Consider the following 7,300-nt stretch of genomic DNA (forward strand, 5'->3'; position numbering starts at 1 on the left):
AGAAATCCTGCCTTTCTGCCTGGTAGATACAGACGGTTTCCGAAAGCTGATGGCCATTGCAGTCCCCCAGTACCAATTGCCCAGTCACCATTACTTTTCTAAGAAAGCTGTGACTCCACTACACCAGCATGTTGCAGACAACATCACCCATTCCTTGACTAAATCTAAGTCTGCCAGGGTGCTTTTCACCACAGATACTTGGATGAATAAGCATGGCCAAGGGCATTACATCTCACTGACTGGGCACTGGTCATTGAATCCCCAAGGCTTGCGGGACAAACTCTGTATCTAACTGTTCCTTCACTGCTGCTGGCTCCTCTTCCTCCTCTATGGCCTCCACCTGTGCCTTCAACATCACCCTTAATCAGACATGCCTTCCAACAGTGCAGATAGAATACCTTCATTATATACTGACCTGGGTTGGAGAAGTAGTATTACAACCAGTAGAGGCAGCATCGGCAGATACTGTAGTCAGGAATAGCCAGGGGACAGTACACAGGAGTAGCAATGTAGTTTACTGGATCAGCAGGTGAAAGGAAGCTAAAGGATAGTAGCACAATAATCTCGCAAGGAAGGAAGTACAATGCCAGTTTTAAGTAGGGTGTTCAGTCAGGGTGGAGCCAATCAGGAACTCAGGGCAGAGACAATCAGAAACAACACAGGTACTTGTATCTGAGTTAGGAAGGAAATGTCCAGAGAGCTGAATAGATCAGAGGGAAGAGCTGAAGCCTTTTGCACAAGAGCCGCTGGTTTAGAATCCTGACAGTACGCCCCTCCTTCCAGGATGGCCTCTGATATCTCAGGTGCATGCTTCTCTGGTTGTCTCTGATGAAAAGCTATTGTAAGCCTGGGTGCATGAAAGTTGTCCTCTTGCTCTTTTGAATTATCTTCTGGTCCGTAACCCCTCCATTGCATCAAATATTGTAGTCTTCCTCTGAATCTTCTAGAGTCCAGAATGTTATACACAATGTACTCCTATTCACCATAGACTTTTTCTGGTGGCAGAAGTGTCTGAGTTCTACCTGGAAATGGGTTCTCACTGAATGGTTTGAGCAAGGATACATGGAACAGAGGGTGAATATTCTGGCTATTAGGAAGTTTTAAACGGAAAGCAACTGGATCAATTTGTGCAGACATTTGAAAAGGTCCTATGAATTTTGGACCCCATTTACAAGACGGTACATTTGTTTTCAAATTTTTATTTACAAAGTCAAACCTTGTCACTGACCTGAAGGGTAGGAGGGGCTTTGAGATGTTTATCTGCTGCTTCTTTGTAATCTTCTTGGGCCTTTTGTAACATCTCAGTAGGTTCATTCTGAACTTTTTGCAACTCTTTAAGTCTATTTGTAACAGAAGGAACAGAATTATTAAATGGAAGATTAAAAAATAAATGCTGGATGCAAGCCAAGTTGGCAAAAAATAGACTTTGGGATGGAAAACTTTTTGGAGTTATTATAGGCAAATTCTGCTGTTAGCAAATAGTTCACCCAGTTATCCTGGAGGTAAGAAATAAAGCAGATCAGGTATTGTTCTACAGTTTGATTAGTTCCTTCAGTCTAGCCATTGGATTATGGGTGGAAGGCAGTAGACAAATTGACAGTAACTCCTAAAGCTGTACAGAAGTTTTTCCAAAATCTTGATGTAAACTGCACACCTCTATCAGAAATTACATTGGCAGGGATTCCATGCAGCCTAATTATCTGTTTGACTTTTTATTCTGTGGCTTGTTCAGTGGTAGGAATTCCTTTAGTTGGAATAAAATGGGCCATCTTTGTGAGTTGACCTACCACAACAAGGATTACAGTCATTTCTTTAGATGGAGGTAGGTCCACGATGAAATTAGTTGAAATTGATCCTCAAGGCCTGGATGGAACTGGAAGAGGATGAAGGAGTGCTAGAGAAGAAGATTATGGCATCTTCCTCTATGCACATGTTAAACAGGAGGAAACTTATTTGATCACATCCTTCCTACAATAAGGTCATTAAAAAGAACAAAACAGTAGTTATTTTGTTTTCAAGACTCCAGTGTACCCTACAAGTTTAGAATCATGAACAAGTTTGAGGACTTCCAGTCGAGTAGATTCTGTGGCATATAATTGGTGGTTCTGCATCCCAAACCCCTCCTTAAAAGAAAGATCAACGTCTTTAGAAGGATTTAAAGATTACTGCTTAGGGACCACCACAACTTTTTTAGCCTGCAAAGTCACCAAAGCAGCTACACAAGATGATAGAATAAATAGGTTTAATCCGCTACATAGGTGGCACAGATGAAGGCAGAGTTGATATACCTGTTACATTACCGAAAGAGTCCCCAGTACCATACTTTATCCTGAGAGTGTCCACTGTCCTGAGCATCCCTAAAAGGCATAGATGAACCCAGCAAGCAGCTGTTTTTGTCGATATCTTGGATTTGCTCAGATCTAGCCTTTTCGGCTTCCATGCAGTCAGATTTCTGCTCTTTTTTACAGTAGTCATCAAACATACTCACCTCTGGTTATGATCGCTTTCTAAGAGATTTGACCATGCAGTCTTCTTCAGGTTTGTTTGGAAGACTGTGGAAAGTATGGAGACTCTGCTACCTTCTGTTTGTTAAGAACAATATATTTTGAATCTTCTGGCTCAGGGCTAGAAATAGGGCTAAACTTGGTAAAAGTTGGCAAAAGTTCTGCATTGTGCGATTTTATTTTTATTGTGTAGCTCCGTGAGTTGTCCCCGTTGATGAATCCTGGTTAAAACTTTCCATAGCCTGGTCCAACAGCATAGGGATCAGGGCCCACTTAAGGGCCACGAAAACCATTCAGCAGTACAGTTGGACCATTGAGATTTTCATTCTTTTCAGATGCCTTAAATGACTCCTGTCGGCTGCTGTTTTTCACAATAATGCTGACTGCTGGAACATCAGGGACAGAAACAGACTGGGCCAAAGACAGATTCTCCAACACATTCATGATGGTTTGAGATGGATTTCTTATTCATCAATTGTTGTTTAGATAGCTTCCTTGGCATCCAAACTTGAAGCATCAGGGATATCAAAAGCAGCAGTCACACATGCCTTGTATGGGTCACATCCTCATTGTAGTAGTGTAGCAATTTCTCCGCCACTAACCTGGCCTGGGGGAGCTGCTCCAGAAAGCACGGAAGCTGTGTGCTCATTTCCGCAGTTCGTAACCCCTAAGGTCGTCGACTTGCATCAATACAGAGGTCTTTGTCCATGCTAGTTAACAGGTTAATATGCGATGATGTGCCAACATGGTGGAATTCCACTCTGCACATGTTGCAGCAACTGGGGCAGCAGCAATGAGGTCTGATGCAAATGTTATGTCATCTAGCCTGGACCAACGCAGTACGAACATGGCGCATATCACGTTTACAGAGTGGGAACAGATCAAGGACCTCTGCACCCTTATATACAGTTTCAAAATGGCTACTAAGATGGTTACTGCTGACGACACCATCATCAGCATCACTATTTCGGTCATCTGTATGCTGGAGCAGACTTTGAATAGCCTGCGGGAGGAGATAGTGGTCCCAGAAGAAGAGGAGGAAGCAGAGGAGCATGCAGAAGGGATAACATTGTCTCTAAGTTCAAGACTGTCGTCACACAAGGGAGGGTGGATTACTGCAATCAAGGGGGTCTGGTGATGACAGACAAACTGCTATCGAAGGTGCAAGATCCGAGCAACAAATGAAGGAGGAAGAGGTGATGGGTGAGCAACTGTCAGATGAAGAGGATAATCCAGCCCCTCTCTGTTGTCTGTGGTTGCCGGGAGTGAACAGTGGAAATAAGCCTCATTATTTCCCAGCCACCAACACAGCAAGGACTTGGACCTAATGGTAGAGCAAAACATATGAGTGTCTTCTTGCTGCACTATCTGCAACATGATCCCCGTATAGTTATGATTAGGAATAATGTTGACTATAGGGTTACCACTCTGTTAGATCCACATTATAAAGCCAAATTTCGCCAGATGACTCCCACCCTAGAAAAGTAACTTGCGAAAGCTGGAGTATCGAAACACGCTTTTACACAAACTTTTGAGAGCTTTTCCCAAGACAGCAGTGAAGCACACAGTTCGCATTGCAGCTATAGACTTCGAACCTCTGGCACATCAATTCATCAGCGCCAAAACATTAACAGCATCAGCAGTGGTGGAAGTGGAAGAAGCAATTTCTGTGAGTCCTATGACATTTTTTTAGACCAACTCATTCCCCAGCAAAACAGAGTCCAAGTCTTGCACGTGGTGACCGAATGGAGAGGATGGTGCAGGAGTATTTAGAACTGCATATCAATACCTTCAGGGAGGGTTTGGATCATTTCACATTTTGGTCTTCCAAAATGTATGAGTGGCCTGAGCTCGCCTCACACGCCTTGAAGGTTTTATCGTGCCCGGCAGCCAGCATTCTCTCAGAACGTGTCTTCAGCGCTGCTGGTGGTGTCATGACGGATAAGCGCATCTGGCTGTCCCCTGAAAGTGTAGACCACTTAACTCATCAAAATGAACAAGTCATGGATCTGCAAGAACTTCTGCACCCAAATCACAGACTGTACAGACTAGGTGATATTGCTTTTCTTAGTGTGATGCATTAATGTCACGTAACCGCACTCTGTGATATCTTTAGTGTGGCTTCTGTGGCTGCTGATGTTGTTAAAACAAATTTGAGGAAATGTGAACAGTCATGGTTGGTCTACATCTGCTGGGTTAGCTGTAGTGGAAGACGTCTCGGTCCCAATTATACTACTTCTATTCTCGTGACAGTTATTCCACTTCGGTGGTGTCAGGCCTTCATTTTTTAAAATGTGAACACTCCTTGTTGTCAGGCCTTCATTTTTTTAAATGTGAACACTCCTTGTTGGGTGTCCATCTGCTGGATTGGGTGTAGTGAAAGACCTGCCGCTCCCTATTATACTATTTCTGCTGTGGTGAAATTGATGCCAGTTCTGTGCTGTAAGGTCCTCAATTCTTTAAATGTGAACACTCCTTGTTGGGTGTTTATCTGCTGCATTTGGTGTAGTGCAAGAACTGTCGGTCCCTTTCATACTATTTCTAATATAGTGAAATTCATGTCACTTTGATGATGTCTTCCAATAATTTTTGGAAATGTGAACGCTCCTGGTTGGGTGTCCATCTACTTGATTGGGTGTAGAGGAAGAACTGTCGGTCCCTATTATACTATTTCTACTGTGGTAAAATTAATGCCACTTCTGTGGTGTAAGGCTCTCAATTCTTTAAATGTGAAAACTTCTGGTTGGGTGTCCATCGGCTACATTGGGTGTAATGGAAGAACTGTCTGTCTCTATTATACTATTTCTACTGTGGTGAAATTGATGCCAATTCTGTGGTGCAATGCCCTCATTTCTTTAAATGTGAGCACTCCTTGTTGGGTGTCCATCTGCTGCATTGGGTGTAGTGGAAGAACTGTCGGTCTCTATTATACTATTTCTAATATGGTGAAATTGATGCCACGTTGGTGGTGTCTGCCAATAATTTTTGGAAACGTGAATACTCCTGGTTGGGCGTCCATTGGCTACATTGGGAGTAGTGGAAGAACTGTCGATCCCTATTATCCTATTTCTACTGTGGTGAAATTGATGCCAATTCTGTGGTGTAAGGCCCTCAATTCTTTAATTGTGAATACTCCTGGTTGGGTGTCCATCGGCAACATTGGGTGCAGTGGAAGAACTATCGGTCCCTGTTATACTATTTCTAATATGGTGAAATTGATGCCACTTCTGTGGTGTAAGGCCCTCATTTCTTTAAATGTGAACACTCCTTGTTGAGTGTCCATCTTCTGCATTGCGTGTAGTGGAAGAACTGTCCGTCCCAATTATACTATTTCTACTGTGGTGAAATTGATGCCACTTTGGTGGTGTCGGCCAATAATTTTTGGAAATTTGAACACTCCTGGTTTGGTCTCTTTCATGCGTGTTGCCTGTAGCAGCAGGCCTCTGAGACCGTCAGGCCTCCACTTCCTTGGATTCAACTATTCGTGTTAATATTCTTACATTTTTCTGACAATGGTAGTCTACAAAACTGATATTTGTGCCACCTGAGTGTGGCTCAGGAGGAAAGCAGGTAGAGGTGTTGCAAGTGGTATCAGGGCTCACAGCAATGGGGCCCTACACTGATCCCTCACCCACCTCGTCTTACTGTGACGTTCATTTGAAAGCTGTACCTCATGCCTGAATGATTGCTGCAGTGCCATGCTAAAATTTGTATTGTATTTGAATTGAGGCCACTTTTCCTGGTGTCTGTCCCTCATATGATGTATTTTGGCAGCATTTGGGGCCATTATAAGGTGTTGTGACGTGAATGGTGTTTGGTTATATTCTGCGAATATTCGACGAATTAATCAGCGAATAGTGCAATTTCGGCTAACATAATCCAAACTGAACATTGAAATACCCTCACATAGCCCGCTAAATATAGTATGAGCCCCCACATAGACCCATATATACAGTGTGAGCCTTAACATAGCTCGCTATATACAGTATGAGTTACCATGTAGACTGCCTATATTCAGTATGAGCCCTAACACAACCGCCTATATACAATATATGTCCTTACATAGCCCCCCAAATACATTATGAACTCCCACATAGCCTTCTATTTACAGTATGAGCCCTCACATAGTCCCTCTATATACAATATGAGCACCCATAAAGCTTTGCTACATACAATATAAGCACCTATATTACTCCTATATGCAGTATGAGCCCAACATACCCTCTTTATGTACACAATTAGTCCCAATATAGCATCCCTATATACATGCAAACACTCCAATCACATATGAGAAAAAAAATACTGTATATATACTCACCTCATACTCACCTCGCTATGTTCGCCTGGTGCACTGCTCCAGTCTCCAGTGCCCTGATTCTCCGCACAGCAGACATGATGAAGTAATAAAACAGAAGATAAATAATGCCAGCTCACTATTTGATGTGCATTAGGATCCAGCATGCACGGAACCATGAGCCGACCACACATGTTGGCGAATGCAGAGAAAAGAAGAAAAAGTTCCAGCTTTTGGTAAATTTCCAAAAATAATCTTTATTCCATCAAAATAAATTAAAAGGAGCAGACAGGATGTTTAGCAAGCAATGCCTTTCGAACACGGTTGTTCTCTGTCAAGCTTATTTAAAAGTGACCAAACATCAGTGTTAAATACACAGATGAATTAAAGCAACACACATGAAAAATAATTAACTTAATTAAAATTAACATCCTAAAAAGAAAAAAACAGATAATATTAACCCCTTAACGTCCATTGACGGACACAGTCCGTCATAGCTGGG

General features: G+C 42.6%; 1 pseudogene; it reads right to left on the minus strand.

The window, feature by feature from the left end:
* Window positions 1–1,210: 1,210 nt before the first annotated feature.
* On the minus strand, window positions 1,211–6,992 carry LOC141063387 (zinc finger protein 592-like; annotated as a pseudogene).
* Window positions 6,993–7,300: the final 308 nt, after the last annotated feature.

The sequence above is a fragment of the Dendrobates tinctorius genome, unplaced genomic scaffold (assembly GCF_039654945.1).
Source record: "Dendrobates tinctorius isolate UK_male_01 unplaced genomic scaffold, ASM3965494v1 ptg000250l, whole genome shotgun sequence".
Classification (NCBI taxonomy): Eukaryota; Metazoa; Chordata; class Amphibia; order Anura; family Dendrobatidae; genus Dendrobates; species Dendrobates tinctorius.